The following is a 19156-nucleotide window of genomic DNA, read 5'->3' on the forward strand; positions in this document are numbered from 1 at the left end:
CCAAAAAGCCAGATCCCCTTCCAACAGTGACTGGTTCAGGAACAGGCACATGGCACAACCTGGGGAATAAGGCTTCCCAGGGACTTTTCTGCAAGAGTTTTCCAGGGAAACATCTCCAGTGGTTCCTAAGTGGTAGAATGTGAGCCTTTCATTTGTGGCAGCCATCCGGCCAAGTACCTGGGGAACACTTGCCCAAAGAATGAAGCTAAGCAGAGACAAAGTGCTATGGTTTGAATGTGTCCCCTCCAAGTTTATGTACCAGAAATTAATCCCCAGTGCAATCATCTTGAGAGGTGAAACTTTAAGAGGTGATTAGGCTGTGAGGGCAGAGAGCTCGCATGAATAGATGAATGTCATTATTGCAAGAGAGGGCTCATTATCATAAGAATGGATTTGTTATAAAAGTTTGGCACTCTCTTTTTCTCTTCTCTTCTCTTCTCTTCTCTCTCCTTCACACATGTGTGTGTGCATGTTCTCTTACTCTTCCACCTTCCACCATCAGATGACACAGCAAGAAGGCCCTTACCAGATGCAAGACCCTTGACTTTGGACTTATCAGGCTCCAGAATTGTAATAAATACTTTTTAAAACATAAATCCAGCAGTTTGTGTTATTCTGTTATAGCAACACAAAACAGACTAAGACATGAGGTGAGATTTAAAAATGGAACCAGATCTCTGAAAGAACATCAGAGCTCTTTGAACTCACCATTTGTTAAAGCTAGCTGGCCCTCTACTTCAAGTTATGTATCAAGATATTTTGCCCCTACTTTTAATTTGTTTATTTTGTTATTATTTGGATTGTGTTTCTGTCACTTGCAACTGAAAGTATACTGACTAATTCATAGCCCAATTGAAAATCTCTGTAAAAGTGATGTACATGTGTAAATCTTGTGCCTAATGTCACAGACATAACTACAATAAGTGGGATGCTGTCAATGAGGATGGTCTCAATGATCAAGGGGCTTCACAGGCTCATTACCTGCTGAAGAAGAGGCATGGTCCCTGGGATTACTAACCAGCCCCCACATTCCTTCTTCCTCTAATTCTTTCATGGAGGCTAACTGTGGTTTACCTCTTAGATTTTGTATGCTACTCTGCATTTTTACAGCCCATTGGAACTAGGAGACCTGAGTCTTTACTCCTAATTCTTTGTGTGATATTGGGAAAGTCACTTATTCTCTCTTGGCTTCATATTTTTTAATCTATCAAATAAAAATGATGGACTAATCTCAGAAAATCGCATGTAATCTTATGAAATCACTATGATTCTTTTGCTGTAATTGGTCCCTGCAGTTGTCTCATCTTCTTCCCACATACATCTTAAGCTCTTCATATGCAGAAATAACAATTCAGTCTTCTTTTTGTGTCCTCAGCACCTTTGCTTTTATGTCACTTAGAATATTTTAGTTGGCCAGATTTAAATGTTTTTGAAACAAACATATTTTGTTAATAAAACAATTGACAGTACAGTGATAAGAAAGTAGTGCAATTCTTCATTTCTCCCAGAGAAAAGGGAATTGAGAGATTCAGAAATCTGCAGTTTACTAGAGTAAAATTTCTCAAACTGGTACTAGTAGTTGGAACAGAGATCCCATAAAATATATGAAAGCATAAACCACAAATATATGAAAGAATAATCAAGGATCATAATTTCTTAGCACAAGATTACTTAACATATTTGTTTTCAAAAACATATTCATCTTTCCTGATTATAGAATTAGTAACATTAATTTTTTGAGGTTTGAAAAAGAAAAAAGAAAATAAAAATCTTTTGTAATAATTTCACACAGAGAAAATTAATAATTAGATCTGTTCTTTTCAGTCATTTGAGGGATAACTGCTATTTCTGGGGGATCCCCAAATTGGGAACAAATGGTATGCTTGCAATTTTTTTCATTTCATATTGTGAACACTTTTTCGTATCATTAAATAGTCTTTGAAATTACGATTATTGATAGTTGCAAAATATTCTACCATGTGGACAAACCATAATTTATTAATGAAGTTAACACTTAGGTCATTTTTAATTTTTTTTTATTATAAATAACACTCCGTTGAACTTCCTGGTATATAAAATCTTTGTGTGCATCCTCTCTTATTTCCTTAGGTGCCATTAATTGTAAATACATTACTCATGAAAAAGAATTGAGATATTTAATGGCCAAATTTCTTGAAAAGAATTTCCTAGTGAATGCAGAAACCATATCTATGCTGTTTGTTGTAAGGACCCTAACTGAAAGCCAAGGGTAGAACGTTAATGTGCAGCTTAGTTAAGGCAATTTCAAGGGAAACATCAATGATGTATTCTTTGTCATGTACCTGAAAAATCTGGCAGAAGTATCTTAAGGATTAAATGTCAGACTGCTATGGGTGTTCAGAGGTATGCTGTCTGTTCAATGTTCATTCCTACAAAAGTTTCACTGTGTTATTTTATTATCAAAAGACATTAATAAGTATTCACATCTATATATTGCTGTATAATTTACCAGGCACTTTCATATATGCTTTATGCTACATATATGCTACAACAAATGTTGTAGGAGGCATATTTTAGCTCATTCCTAAGTAAAGTAACCACAGATCACCATTACCTTTCAGAAAAATAAATCTCATTATGTCAAACATCATCCCCTCTTTTTGAAAGTTTCTGTGATGGAACATTGTATTGCATGTATTTTTACCTTCACTGTAAAATCCTCCTTTGGAAAAGCACTCTCCAGTAAACAGCCTAGGAAACTTCCAGAGCTGGCTCCAAGCCCTATCTCTTCCCTCTCTTCCCACCTTACCAACTTCTTCCTGCCTTCTGACCCAGCCATACACTGAATACCACCCCATGTGCACTTCCTCATGCCTTGAAGGTCTCTCCTCACCTTGCCTGATAAACTACTACTCAAGTTGTAGGTTGTTTCAAATGGTAATTCTGCAAGGAATTCTTTTGAACTCGTGAAGTCACAGGTTTTTTATTTAGAGTCTAGAGCCCTCTGTTCAAATTATTCCACTATTATAACACGAACGATATCACTATTGTAATGTATTTGATTACCTGTGCTTTTCTCTAACCAAACTAAGCCCCTTTGGAGCAAAAATAATCTCTTAATTGTCTGTAATCCCAGTACCTTGCATGCTACCTGGCACACAGTAGGTGCTTAAATATTTGTTGAATGAGTGAGTTCAGGGACAGGCTTCATCCTCAAGGTCAGCTGATGTACTCTAGGGATCCAACAGAAGCCTCAAACCATGGCAAGAATGAAAACATCTGGAAAAAAAGCACTGATACACAAATGCACACATCTGACTTATTCTATTTATATTCTCCTTGCCTACTTAAAAAGTTTTGTAATTTATTTTTGTTTTGTTTTGTTTTCTGAGATGGAGTCTCATTCTGTCACCCAGGCTGGAGTGCAGAGCACTGCAACCTCCGCCTCCGAGATTCAAGCAATTTCCCTGCCTGTCCCCGGTAGCTGGGAGTACAGGACGCGCCACCATGCCCAGCTAATTTGTTTGTATTTTTAGTGGAGGTCGAGTTTCACCATGTTGGTCAGGCTGGTCTGGAACTCCTGGCCTCAAGTGATCCACCCGCCTCTGCTTACCAAAGTGCTGGGATTGCAGACGTGAGCCATCGCGCCTGGCCCAAACGTTTTATAATTTGAAGCAAAGTTGCATTTTTATAGAGCTGAGTCTTCAAGTAATTCTCTAAAAGAATAAAACCAAAGAATAAATTTCACATGACGTATCGTAGAAAAAGCCCTGGGCTGGAAGCCGTGACACTTGGTCTTTGTATTGCTTCGGCCACTGTTTAGCAATTAATTAATTGTCAAGCACAGCCCCTCTCTAGGCTCAGAACAAGGAGCCTGGATTAGGTGACTCTAAAACAGTTCCCAATTCTATTAACTGACTATGAGAACACCCTGATCTGTTCCATATAAAATTGATTCATTTATATTCTTTCATGATTTGGACTTTCTCATTATTTTTTTGTCACCACAAACTTTCATTAAAATTACCTAATTTGGCCGGGCGCGGTGGCTCAAGCCTGTAATCCCAGCACTTTGGGAGGCCGAGACGGGCAGATCACAAGGTCAGGAGATCGAGACCATCCTGGCGAACACAGTGAAACCCCATCTCTACTAAAAATACAAAAAACTAGCCGGGCGAGGTGGCGGGCACCTGTAGTCCCAGCTACTAGGGAGGCTGAGGCAGGAGAATGGCGGGAACTGGGAGGCGAAGCTTGCAGTGAGCTGAGATCCGGCCACTGCACTCCAGCCTGGGCGACAGAGCAAGACTCCGCCTCAAAAATAAATAAATAAATAAATAAATAAATAAATAAATAATAAATAAATAAATAAATAAAATAAAAAATAAAAAACATAAAATTACCTAATTCATATTTGTTAAGGGTTTTTCTAGATCTAAAAGGCAAAAATAAAGTATTGCTTCTTGGAGTCTCCTTCTGAATGTCTTCCTCGCTCTAAATTTCTGTCTCCAAAGAATTTCCCTTTGCTCAGGCCAGGAGTGTAGGACTTCCAGCTTAGGGGTGTGTGAAGTGGATCAGGCATGGTTTGGAATTTCCCTAATGGACAAAGAATTCCTCGGGAAATAGTCACCTTCTCTGTGCTGTAGCCAGATTTGCCAACCTCATATGTTGTAACAGAGCCAGTTCTAGCCCAGATTGGCTCCAGAGCTGCCTAGGGCACTGATCTACAAATGCTATTAAATCATAAATAAATTAATAACTTAAATTTAGTAAATGTAAATATGTATTGCCAGGCATCTCAAGCTCTCGACATGCTTACCTACATACCTGAAGACATCAAAATTGGCTCTACCATAACTTAAGTGGTCAGTGCATTTATATGAGAAAAAACAAATTGTCCACCGAGTATTTTTGCAAGGCACACAACAGGCTGCAATGCAGGCCTCCCCATCTGCAGGCCTTGCCATCACTGTTAAGTCAGGCAGTAGACGGTTGCCTAAGGTCAGCAGAGCCACATAGTTGAACTTCTGAAAGATAATAGTACATGATTCCATACCGGTTACAAGAATGAATCACTTACTTTAATATCTCAATTTTGGACAGTTTACTATGCCCCCAGGTAGTTGCCTAGTTTGGAAAACTTGCATGCAATAAATTTATCTTGAACATTTTAAAAGCATACAACCTCAGTAAATGTAAAATTAACTTCTCTGTATGTGATGGTTAATTATATCTGTCGACTTGATGAGGCTATGTTCCCCAGTCGTTCTGTCAAACCCTGATCTAGATGTTGCTGTAAAGGCATCTTTCCTATGTGATTAATATTTAAATAGGTAGACCTGGAGTGAAACAGATTACACTCCATAATATGAATGGGTCTTGTCCCATAAGGTGAAGGCCAAGGAGCAAAAACTGAGGTTACCCTGAGAAAAAGGACTTTGGTCTCAAGACTACAGCATAGAAATCCTGCCTGAGTTTACATATGTTTCCTCACTTAATTCTCACCATAGTTCCATGGGGGCAGGGGGAGCATATTACTCCACTTTTTCCAAATGAAAAATCAAAGTTCAAAGAGAGTTAGTAATTTGCCCTATGATGAATACGTTAGAAGCAGCAAATCCCAGGTTCAAAACCAGGTCCCCCTGACCTCAGAGTTCATGCATTTTCCAACCCCTACGTGGTTACCCTCCTACAAACAAAATGTACAGAAGAGCACATTCACAACTTACTACTTGTATTTAGTGTTCAGAAGTTTGACTAAGGCGTATCATGGTATGGATTTCTTTGGGTTTACCCTGCTTGGAGTTTTCTCATCTTCTAGAATCTATAGATTTATGTCTTTTGTCAAATCTGGGAAGTTTTCAGCCATTAGTTTTTGACTTTTTTTTTTTTTTTTTCAGTTTTACCATCTCTCTTCTCTCCTTTCCTACCTCCAACGGGGAAAAAAAAGTTACATCTTTTATTATAGTCTCCCGGGTTTCTGAGACTCCTTTCAATTTTTTTTCCATCTATTTCTGTTAATCAGACTGGGTAATTTCTATTGTCCTCTCTTTAGTTCACTGATTCTTTCCTCTGTCTCCCCCATTCTGCTATTGAACTTATTCATTGAGTTTTAAATTTCAGCTATTATATTTTCCTGTTTTAAAATTTCCATTTGGTTCTTTATTATACTTGTATAATATACTTGCTGATACTTTTATTTCTTTGCAGAGAGCTGCAATTTTTTCATTTGTTTCAAGTTTGTTCATAATTGCACTTTGAATCATTTTTTATGATGGCAGCAGTATAATTTTTGTCAGATAACTCTAAACTTTTTGTCATCTTGTTGTAGACATTTGTTATGGGCTGCATTGTGTCCCCCACTTCAAAGCTTTTATATTGAATTCTCAACCTCCAATACCTCAAAATGTAACCATACATGGAGATAGAGTCTTTAAAGAACCAATTAAGATTAAATAAAGTCATATGGGTGGGACCTAATCCATGTGACTGTATTTGGAAATAGGACCTTCAAAGAGGTAATTACATTCAAATTAGGCCAATAGGGCAGGATTCTAATCCAATATAACTGGTGTCCTTGTAAGAAAAGAGACATCAGGGATGCACGCTCACAGAGAAAGTCTATGTGAGGGCACAGCAAGAGAGAGTCACTTGCAAGCCAAGGAGAGAGACCTCCATAGAAACAAAACCTGCCAATACCTTGATCTTGGACTTCCCAGCATCTAGAACAGTAAAAAATGTGTTTAAGCCACCCAGTCTGTGACACTTTGCTATGGGATCTCTAGCAAACTAATACACCATCTATTTATGGTCTTTCTTCATTACCTTTGAGATCTTCCTAGGTTTTGGTATAATGAGTGATTATCAATTGAAATCTGGACTTTTCCGGTTTTATGTTACAGGACTCCAGATCTTAGTTAAATTTTGTATTTTAGCTTGCTTTCATTGATGCACTTCTAGCAAGGCAAGGGAAGGCCCTGCCCCATTACTGCCTGGTAAGGGAGGAAGTTTAAGATTCCCCCTTGGTCTCTGTGATAGTTGATTCCAGATGTCCATTTGACTGGATTTAGGGATACCCATATAGCTGGTAAAGCATACATTATTCTCGATGCTTCAGTAGACACTGAGCTCATCCCTCTTCTGCTGAAAGGGAAACCCAGGTGGTGTGCTATTTGATTAGAATGATTGGGCTCCCCCAGGTGTGTCTGTGAGGTGTTTCTGGAGTAGATTGGCAGGTGAGTCCGTGGACTGAGTGGAGAAGATTTACCCTCAATGTGGGGGTAAATCCATCCAATCAGCTGGGGGCTCAGGTGAAACAAGAAAGCAGAGGAAAGGTGAATCTGGCTCTCTTTTGCAAAGCTGAGATGCCCTGCTTCTCCTGCCCTTGGATGTCAGAACTCCAGGTTCTCTGGCTTTTGGACTCTGGGACTTGCATCAGTGCCTCTTCACCCCAGGATCTTGGCCTTCAACCTCCCAGTGAGGTCACACCATCAGCTTCTCTGGTTCTCAGGCCTCCAGACTTGGACCAAGCCACACTACCAGCTTCCCTGGTTCTCCGGCTTGCAGACGGCCTATTGTGGGACTTCTCAGCCCCCATAATCAACTGAGCCATTCCCCTAATAAATCCCTTCTAATCTTTTTCTCTAGGATGTATGTTCTAGAAGACATATGATACATATAGAGAGACAGAACATATACACATATATATCCTATATTTATATATTACATATCCTATATATGCTTATAGATAGTATAGTATATATAAGTACATATACACTTATATATCCTATATATGATATATATACACTTATATATCCATATATGATATATACACACATATATACTGTTTATATAACTCTGTGGAGGCCTCATTAGGCCTCCACAGATCTTCTGTAACTGGCGGATTGGTGTGCCTCATTACTTCTTCCCATACAGCTTCCACTGACCCCACAAAGAAGTGAATGACCTCATTTCTGCTAGGCAGTGGTGGAAGTCCTGTCTCTCTACCAGGCCTCCTCTGATACCACCCCAGCAGAGGCGGGTGCAGCACCTCTTCACTGCTGGGTTGTGGTAGAAGTCTAAGCTTTCCACATGACCTTCAGGGATCCTGCAGTGTGAGAGGGTCTCATTACCACACAGTGGGAGCGAAAGCCTTATTCCCTACCCAACATTCTCAGACACCACCTTGGTGAAGGGCTTGGGGTTTTAAAGCCTGACAAGAGTAGAAGTCGAGGTGCCCCCTTAGCCCTTTGCTGGTGTAGGTGGGGGTGTGACCACAGATTTTTCTGTGGTGTTTGGCTGGAGTAGAGTGGATATTATGTAAATATTTCCTGTTTTGCGAGGCTGCTGCTTTCCTGGTTCTTTGGTTAGAGAGAGTGGGCTTTTATCAGGGCTGTTTTATGTGTCCTTGCAGGCATTTCTAAAGTGCCAGCTTCTTCACCTCCTGGACTGGATTTGATGAAGCAAAAAGAAAACCTGAAGAACTCACCACGGTATCATTTCTTGTGTGCAGAGGTCCCTATGCAGTAAGCCGCCTTTTCCCCGCCTTTCACAGTCGTCTTATGCCTGTTTTATATATTAATAGAATGTCCAGGACTTTTAGTTGTACTTGGCAAGAGGAATAGGGAAAAATATGTCTACTCCATATTCCTAGAAGCAAAAGGGTTGATCCATTTTTGAGGACCCGAAAAGCCAATTTATCAAACAATTTTATAAATAACTTTAAACGGAAGAATAATCACTGCAGATCTTCAAAATGTTTTTCAACCCTTATCTATGGGCACTTTGACTTAACCTAATCCCAGCCTACCACCATCTTTTTGGATTTCTCTCTCTTTTTTACATTTCTTTTCAATGGTCTTTCTCTTTCCTGTTTAGAGAAAATCCAACAAATTATCTTCCCCACACTTCCTTGAAATCTTAGTGAAGTTTATCAAGTGTCTGCCATGTGCCTAGCATGGCAAACTGTGTCCTGCTGAAATTTTCCTTCGCAGAAGGAGGGAAAGCTGCTGAGAAAACATGGAAACACAGAAAGAGGAAAGTAAAAAGTACCCAGGGAGTCTCTGAGTTTGTGTGTGTGCATGAGTGAGGTCGCAAAAGGGGAGCAAACCTCCCACCTCCTACAGCTCAGATGACTTATCAGTCAGAGGTCAGTGTTATTAGCAACTTTTTGTCCTAAAAAATATGGATGTGACTTTTTTAACCAAAAAGAGGCTAATGCAACTCTTTAAGAATGGAAAAACATTCTTTGCTGAATGCAATGACCCTCCCATGTGACCCAACACCTTTGTCATCCTTTCCTCAATATTAAAATCCTCATTACTAATGTGAAGATTAGCATTTTAATTATGTACTTACCTTAAAACTGTGTTTCTCAGGGTTGGGCACAGGGGCTCATGTCTGTAATCACAACGCTTTGGGAGGCTGACGATTACTTGAGGCCAGGAGTTCAAGGCCAGCTTGGACAACATAGTGAGGTCCCCTCTCTACAAACAATTTTTGAAAACTGACAGGTACAGTGACTCGTGCCTGAATTCCAGCACTTCGGGAGGCCAAGGCAGGAAGATCACTTAGCCCAGAAGCTTAAGGCCAGCCTGGGCAGCATAGCAAGACTCCATGTCTACAAAATATTTTAACAAATTAGCCCAGCATAGTGGTGCGTGCCTGTAGCCCCAGCTGCACAGGAGGCTGAGACAGAAGGATCACTTGAGCCCAGGAGTTCAAGGTTACAGTGAGCCACGATCACACCACTGCACTCCAGTCTGGGTGACAGAGGAAGACCCTGTCTCTAAAAAAAATTTAAAGACCCCATTTTTCAGTTTTTCCCCATCCAGTTTTCAGTATTTAGAAATCCTGGCTCTGAGGGTTAGGTCCTGAAAACTGCTCTGGGCCCCCCACCAGCTTTATTTACAACCCCACACAGTTCCCACACAGCTACAGATGGGTCCTGAGGCCTTAGTCTATCACAGATTTCTTTCTGGAATGCATGAGGAGTGACCCAGATTTTTCAAATGCCTACAATCTCCTTTGAAATAGCAGCTGCTTCAAAGGAAAGATCTATTATAGAAAATACAAACAAATATTTCAGCTGGGTGCTACTTGGAGATTTCATAATTTGCCCCTTACTAGGATTTTTTCATTGGCAAACAGAAGGCATTCTGTCACCGTGAAGCATTTCAATTGATTAGAGTTCAGCATCACATAGCTAAAAGGCAAAAATAATCTTACCATTCATCTAACTAAGTAGATCAGCCAGAACGCTTTATAAATACAACTCAAGAGAGCTAAGCAAGCTGTGATAGGAGATAAGACCTCTGTAACCAATTGCAAACACTGCTAATTTTTCTAAGCCCTTGGTCAAATCATTTTTTTCTAGGTACTGCCTTAGAGAAAAAGCCCTATTTCTAAATTTCTTCTGGAAGTGTGATTTATAAAAAAGAAAAAAAAAATCCATCTTATTGAAAATTTCTTGCTGTCGTAGGCTGTTCCTGAGACACCCCCTGACTTCTAACAGAAGAATATACCCTTTAGACAGATTAATTTTATAAACTATGACTTTTTAATCTTTATCTACACAACTGCACTGGGAATAGTACCTTGAATTCATTATGTTTTTCAAATTAAATTTAAATTGATGAATTTCTTATGCATGCTGCACAAAACCATCTACTCTATAATACTTATTTGTTAGATATTTGCACTGTGCTTACCGGACATCACAAAAGGCAAGGTTGTTGGTTTTGACTGGTGCCAAAAGATTTTTTAAATGAAAAATTAAGATTTAAAGAGACCGATAGGAAAAAATAATTAATCCCATCTGGAACTCAAGTCCACTGTTGGTAAGTAAACTATATTAAAACCAAAATTCAATCCATCTTTAGTATAGGCATGTTCAAATTCTATTTACTATTTTATATAAATATTAATACTTCTAACAGCTTCATTAGGGGAGAAAAAAATTCCTTCCCATTATCTGGCAGTGTCAGGTAAAAAGCAGCACGAAAAATGCGCATTTGAAGCACCATCTACCTGAGCACTTGGTAACTTTGCCTGGGCACTCAGCTTCATGAACACAGAGTCCGCATTTTAACCTCTGCCTGGGAATATCACAACCTGGTTCACCTTCCCGGCTCCCTCCTTATCTTGGCATCACCCCATCTGCTCTGCTGGCTTGGCTTAGCCTTAGCCTGGTGGGCTCTCTGGTCCTTTTCAGGACACGATGTCTAGGAAACCACTCCACTCCACCCCACCTTGACCTTGACTTCAGTCCCTGGATGAATTCCCTCCCTTTCCCTCAGAGTGGGCTTCACTCAGGGCTGCAACCTCCACTCCTCTCTCTCTGCAGCCACCATCCTCACGCAATGGATTGATCACTGAGAAGCAGGTAAAACTCTAGAAAATGAACTAACAAGCACTTTAGATCAGAGAAATGGACAGGATCAGAAATCGCTGGTGTACATCTTTTTTCTGGGATGAGAGGTGCAGATTGTTGAATTCTTCACACTCAGTTCATGACACATTATCATCAAAGATCTCTACAAAGTTCCCCTTTTGTGTTGTTAAAAAAACAGTAAATGAATAAATTACTTTTTATCTTATTACCATAACCAACTGCTTTTCCTCCACCCCTTTATGAAAAACCATTCTGACATGTGTACATGAATTTTTTTGTTAAGTGCATTGCTACAAAATTCGCATTGGTGTGTGTGTGTGACAGAGAGAGAGTGTGTGGCTGTGAGTGTGTGTGTGACAGAGAGAGAGTGTGTGTGTGTGTGTTACAGATCTCATTCTGTTTCTTTTCTCACTTGGGATTATTTTTAAGCTCCATTATGTAGCTATGTATAATTCAATCTGTTACTTTTAACTACTGCACGATACCCCATGTGCACGTTCCCCACATGGATTCTACTCACTCTCCTAGTGTTGGTCACCCAGCCTGCTTAGAACTCCTGCCATCACAAATAACATTGCAAACATCCTTACATGTCTCCCAAATGAAATGTCGTGATCATTTCTTTAGGTTTATACTTGAGTGGATTTCCTGGGGCATCGTGGGCGGTAGACGCTATCGGTGCCATACCCACGTCTCCTTGTCTTACTGCAGGCCAGGCCTCCTTAACTGCCAATGGCGAGCACCTGCCCTCTCATTCTCAGCAGCCCTGAGCTAATGCATGAGGAGCATTGTATATAAATACCCCAGCTCTTTTGCTCCTTGGATGGGAAAATTGGGAGGCTCTTGTTCTACACTGGCTTCTGGAAGTCCCCAGTTAAGCTCCAGTGACTCACAGCGGAACTTGCTTGAAAACATGCCCTTATTGAGTGCTTTCCCTTCCTACCAGCATATCCTGGCATCATCTCCTGAATAAGCCACTTCCACTTAAATCCTTATCTCAGAAGCTGTTTCTGGGAGAACCCAAACCAAGACATAGAGAGTATGTATCTTTACCTTGACTCAGTAGTATCAGGTTGCTCAACGGAATGACTGCCTGGATCAGGCTCCCAACTGCAATGAGTCGAGTGCTGCCCAAGTCCCTCATCCTCTCCAATACCAGCAACGTCTAGCTTCCCCATTTGTGCCCATGTAACTGGCTTACAGTGATATCTCACTATTATTTTCATTTCCATTTCTCCAGTTGCCAACCCTTTTGAACTTTTCTTCTGTCTTCACCTCTCTGTGAAACCCTGCTGCGATGGAGACAATAATAACAGCGAACACTTAGATCATCCTTGCAATACTCACACCACATTCTTTGACTCACTTAATCATGACAGCAACCCTAGGTACTATTCTTATCATCATCTGCATTTTGAAGATAAGCCAAAGCACAGAGATGTTAAGTGATTTGCCCAAAGCCACATGGCTACTAGGCAATAGAGCCGGAGTTTAAGCCAAGATTCAGGCTGAGAGTCTCTGCTTTGGGTCTTCTCTCTCTGCTACCTTTTCCTAATCAATATTTGAAAAGCCTGTCCCTCTTCTATCCTTCAGAGTCTCCTATTCCTCGTCCTGGTAAATGAAGAATGCAGGGAGTGAGTCCTCAAATTGGGCACGGAACCTCTGCAACTGCACAGTGCAAAGTATACCTGGTCAGCGCAATCATTACAGAAAGAAATATTCTGCTTAACTAAATACTCTGGCTAATGGAAGATGACATGACTATCAAACTGAGATGTAAAAAATAATACCCTAAAGAGATATAGTCTGTATTCATTTTCTATTTCTGCTATTAAAATTGCCACAAATTTAGTGGTTAAAACAATACAAATGGATTATCCCATGATTCTTTAGGCCAGAATTTCACACGAGCTCAATGGTCCCAGAGATTGGCATCAAAGTATCAGCTGACCCAGACTCTCATGTGAAGGCCCTGGGGGAGAATTTGCCGCCAAACTGATGCAGGTTGCTGGCAGAATCATGTTCTGAATTCTTATTTCCTCGCTAGCTGAGTTCTGGTCTTTTCCCTGGCTGGGAGATGTGACCTTCGTCAGCAACATAAGGCCACCTACGCTACCCATCATGCTGCAACCTCCATCCTCAAACTAGCATTAGTGCATCCCATCGCCCTCACACCTCTAATCTCTCTGACTTCTGCTTCTGCTGCGTCTCTCCTGACTTCAGTCACAGAACGTTCTCTGTGTTTAAGAGCTGTGCGATTAGATTGGGTCCACCTCAAAAATCCAGGATAAACTCCCAATTTTATGGTCGGTTACCTTAATCACATCTGATATGTCAGATAATGTATCCACAGGTCCCAAGGATTAGGACATGGATGTCTCTGGAGGGCCACTGGGACATCACAAGGTTTTAAGAATCTGGGGTCACCATTGCAAATTTCAATGGGGGTAATAATAATACCTACTTAGAGGATGATTATGAGAATTAAGTAAGTTAATATTTGTAAAGTGCTTAGAACAATGTCTGGAAAGTACTATATAAGTGCTTGTTGAATGGACACATGGATGGATGAATGAATGAAATAAATGCTGGAATAAATGAAGTTCTGAATTTACTTTAAAGATTAGAAGTATAGGTGGCTAAGCTGAATCTTTTGTCATCTAACAGCAAAAATGGGACGTATTAAGTAGCTTACAGAACTGATTTACTTTAAGGCCCAGTTAGTCAATAAATCTCTGCTCTGGCGTGGACTTCGGGATAGATAATCCCACACGTCACATCATACACTGTGGGTTGTTTTAGAGCATTTACGGCCCTTGCCTTGGTATCCATAGACATACAGATTTCCTGGAAGTTGAAAAGTAGATACAGGCTTTTGTCTACACTTGATGGAAACTCTTAACTTCCATATTCCCATAACTTTCCACAGTCCCTTTGCTGTATTCAGGACAGAGATAATGAACAGAGAGACCGTAAACACTAGGCTATTTTCTAGTTTCAGAGTGCTTTCATCTCCTGAAGAAGCAGCATGATAAAGTGAATTTGAATCTTGCCTCTGCTATTTACTGGCTATTTGTTTTTGGAAAACTTCCACATCCTAGATACAAAATGGAGTTAGTAATAACCGCCTTCAGCTGCTGTTAGAACTATAACCAATGTAATCTCGCTACCTAGTGGTGCCTGGCACATGAAATAGGGACTCAGAAAATGGCTACTATTATCATAACATTATTTCTGGCATGCCAGATAAAATACATGATGTCAGTTAAATTTGAATTCAAAAGAAACAATAAATACTGTTTTGTACATCCAAAATATTGGGTGGAATATAATTTACACTGGTTTTATTTGCTAAATCTTGCAACTCTATTTCATTTGACCCTTATGACACCATGGATATACATATTGTTCCCACTATTCGGGAGAGGAAACTGGAGTTCAGAAAAAGTGTTACAAAGTGATCACAAATACATTGAGAGACAGAATCTGTTTTGCTTTGTTTTTACCAAGATCTTGTCCTCGCCTCCAAAGGAAACTCTTGCTTTTCTCTCTTTATCTTCATCCCACCTCCAAGATGCTTAACACAGCCACCTAAACATAAGTGCTCCATACATAGACTGTTGACATAAACAGACAAAGGAGTAGCATGGAATTGTTATGCTACAACAGACCCTCGCTAACTCCAGACAGGAGTGCTGCCGCCTCTCCAAACAGGAGAACTGACTTGAAACAAATGGAAAGAGATGAGGTGAATGTAAAAGAAAGATGAACATTCATTCTACTCTTAGTTCATACTGATAGAGTGTTATCTTTCAGGCAATATTTATTAAGAGTCTGCTGTGTGTACCCAGAAATGAGCTTGTTCCCTGTAGGTGTGAAGTAGGTGGACAGGGAGGTATCTTGAGTAGATCATTAAGATCCTCAAGGTCAGGAGCCAGGACATTTTCTTCTGTTTTGCATCGTGGCCACATATCCCCAGCTCCCACCTGCATTATTTTAACTGCATCTTGTTCCTTGTGTTTTATTAGTATCCTCGCCAAAAAGCGAATAGAGGAGCTAAAGTTCGAACTAAGTATTGACTACTAACAAGTCATTCCAGTTGAGGTTTAGGTTGTCTGCGAGATTTCACTAAGCCGGGTCTGAGTTATAACAGCCATCAAAGATTTGGCCTTATCAGTAATGATATCATGAAGGAGGTGGAAGAACTTTAGACTCAGCTTTGAGTTCCTCTCTTTTGGAGACAAGCCAATTTAAAAGAAGTCACCATAAACCTAGAGTTCAGGGATACATCTCTGAGATCCTATTGTAGGCAGACTCCAGGAGAAGTGTAATTTCCACAAAGCATCCTGTCTCAGGTCCTTTTTCAGTCTCTTTGGAAGAACTCATATTTCTTATTTCTGCAATCACACACACACAAAAATTGTTTCCGATAGTTAAGTACATACTCAGAAAGAAGAACACACTAGTGCTGAGGGCTTCTGTAAGTTGTTAACTCACGTGGCTACAACAGGAACCCTTCCGTAAAGAGAAAGGAGGCCTTCAGATTACCACTGCACCCAGAAGCCTTTCTCTTCTCTTTCTACCGTACATCTTGCAGACTTTTTCACAACTATTTCCACAGCCTCTTTCTTTTTTTTTTTTTTTTTAACCATTGCAATGGTACCCTTTTCTACCTATTTTAGCTTTACTTACATTGATTTACTTGGTTTTATAGAGACTGAATTCGGAGTATTATTTTTAATCCTTATGAAAGAAAGTCCCCATTCCCCCTTTCTATATTCATGACAGTCTGATCTGGCATCTCCTTGAGAAGGAAATATCTACACGGTGTGAAAGTGCTCACAGCAGCCCGAAGAGAGCCAGGCCAGCCGGGCCAAAGGAACTGCCTATTGACAACACCTGTATCTCAGCTCATTTCTACACACATAGGCTGGAAATGTCTGCCATGAAATTTCAATTGTTTACTTTTTTTTTTTTTTTTTTTTGAGACAGTGTCTGGCTCCATCACCCAGGCTAGAGTGAAGTGAGCATAATCACAACTCACCATAGCCTCAAACTGCTGAGCTCGAGCGATTCTCCTGCCTCAGCATCTCAAGTAACTGGGACTACATGTGTGCACCATCACACCCAGCCTCAATTGTTTACTGTCTAATAAATCAGCAAATCATTTAGCTCAGGAACCAATTTTTCCTTAAATCAGTTTCTCAAAGTGGAGCCATGGACCACTTACATCAGATTCACCCTGGGATTCTTACATAACAGGCAGACTTTGGGGTTCCACTCCAGACCCACCACCAAGTCAGGCTTTTAAATTAAAAGCGAGTTTTTAAAACCTTGCCTTAGAGAAGGTATTCTAACTGTGATTCTAATTGAACTTGATGACTTATTTCCTCCACTGACTAGCTAGTATTGTCTAGTTAATAACCACCTCTGACTATATCACTTAATTACACTCTCTGGGCCCATGTACCTAGGTCAAGAAGGGATCTGGGAGCCGTATAGTGGCCACATCTGAGAGGAACCCTGGGTAGTGCCAAGGATCCACCCAGGCTGGGTAGGGTCAGTCATCTGTTGCAGCACCAAGTCGCATGATCTTGTGATTTCTCTATAATGTGTTCAGTACCTACAGAACCCTCTAGACTGAGACAGCCTCCATTTAATCCATTTTTGAGGAGGGAAGATAAGAATATGTAATGCCACACAAAGGAAATGAGAATTATAGAAAGCAACTGAAGTAATTTTAGCAAGCATATATATGCTAATATACTGAAACTACAAATTGAATCTCCTGTGGTTTTTCTATAAACTTTCAATCTCCCCTCACTGGAGATTAGTAAAATCATTAGCCGGATAGAGCGAAAGGAATTATATTTTTTCCTGGTCTGGTCTGGATTTTCTTTCTTTGTCTAACATCTGCATTGTGTTCTGCTTCTCTTCTATTTAGACTGCTCTTTGCTGGAATGGTCATTCCTCATTTTTTGACAATACCGGCGTTTAAACACTTCCAGACTCCCTCGAATGTTCGAAGTCTAGATCCTACATGCTGAGATGGCATGAATTGGATTTCTGTGCTCTATCTCACTCTCTAATCAAAGTACTTCCCCCAGAGTTCCAATCCCTCTGAAAAAATGTTCTTTTTTTTTTTTTTTTTTTGAGACGGGGTCTCGCTCTGTTGCCCAGGCTGGAGTGCAGTGGCCGGATCTCAGCTCACTGCAAGCTCCGCCTCCCAGATTCACACCATTCTCCTGCCTCAGCCTCCCGAGTAGCTGGGACTACAGGCACCCGCCACCCCGCCCAGCTAGTTTTTTTTGTATTTTTTAGTAGAGATGGGGTTTCACCATGTTAGCCAGGATGGTTTCGATTTCTTGACCTCATGATCCGCCCGTCTCGGCTTCCCAAAGTGCTGGGATTACAGGCTTGAGCCACCGCGCCCAGCCGAAAAAATGCCTTTTCCTGGAGGAAACAATGCAGTTCTTAGTCTGCCCTTTGGCTCCGTGCCTCCTAGAGGTTGCCTGCCACGGTCACAGGAAGACTGCAGGTCTCTTCATTTTACTAGGTGAGTAGACATTCTAGGTTGAGACCTCTTTACTCTGAAAAAAATCCCAGTTACACAAAAACCCTTGCATTTTTTCATATTTCCTGTTATCAAACACTCTCAGAGTCACCTGAGGTCTTTTTGCCTCTGTCAGGTAGGCCATATGCCCCTGACCTGCATAACCCTCCCAACCTGTCTGCAGGTAAAAGAATGAAGTGAATTATCCCTTCCTGAGGGGCATAGTACACAGGTACCCAGTCTATGACATTCTGCTTTTAGGAAGAGCAGAAGTTGGTGGAAAGCTTCTTCGTCTAGTGGGTGTTCTGCCATCACAGAGCAGCCCACGAGGTGAGGCATAGGTCCATCCATGTGGTTCATGTTATATGCAGAGATGTTCATATGTTATATGCAGAGATGACGCTGCTCCTGTTTGCTGTGTGTGATAGAACAAACTCACAATCCAGGAGTGTTCATAACAGGAGCTTTGGATGCATGAGAAACAGGCAGTACAGTTGAAGGAGGCTCTTCTATTCTCCTCCCTTAGGAATAAGTTTAGTTGATGCTCATCTGGTTCAAATAAAGATAATAATCATGTAAGTATTAACATTTTTATTAAAATTTGAGCTATTGTTGAAATCAGATGATGATAATAATAAGTAGAAAGATAATTTTACTTGGTGCTTTATAGGTATTGGGGGACTTAAAATGAAGTCCTCTAAAGTAGAAGCTGAATTTTAAACTGTCCTTGGATTTTGTTCAAATTCAATTTTCAAAAGAATGAGGTGCCACAATTTTTTAAATCACTCTGGAAGATTAGTCTTTCTCAAAAATTGACTATTCCTCAAGGAAAACATCCTATAATGAAAGGCAATAAAGATCTATAATTGCGTGAAATGAGACTTTTCTAATCAATTTGGGCAGGGAACTGAATCAACTTGAAAATCCTGGCCTGCAAATTTTTGGTCCTCCAGCTAAATAAAGCACCAGTAGAGCCATTTATATTTGCTATTGTTTTTTAACCAGCATTATTTTGAAAACAGAAATTACATAGGACTGAAATATCAAAATAGAAACTTGATGCACTAGAATAACCTGCCTTGGGAAAGAACAAAAAGGATCATTCTTGATTTTTAAAATGGATTTAGCTGTAGAAATATCATCTCCCTCTATGCAGGAAACAGAGACATACATAAGTGTGACAATGGATCCAAGACACTCATTTATTCATTCAACAGATATTCATTTGTACCAAG

This window comes from Trachypithecus francoisi, unplaced genomic scaffold (genome assembly GCF_009764315.1).
Source record: "Trachypithecus francoisi isolate TF-2019V2 unplaced genomic scaffold, Tfra_2.0 Lachesis_group15, whole genome shotgun sequence".
Lineage (NCBI taxonomy): Eukaryota > Metazoa > Chordata > Mammalia > Primates > Cercopithecidae > Trachypithecus > Trachypithecus francoisi.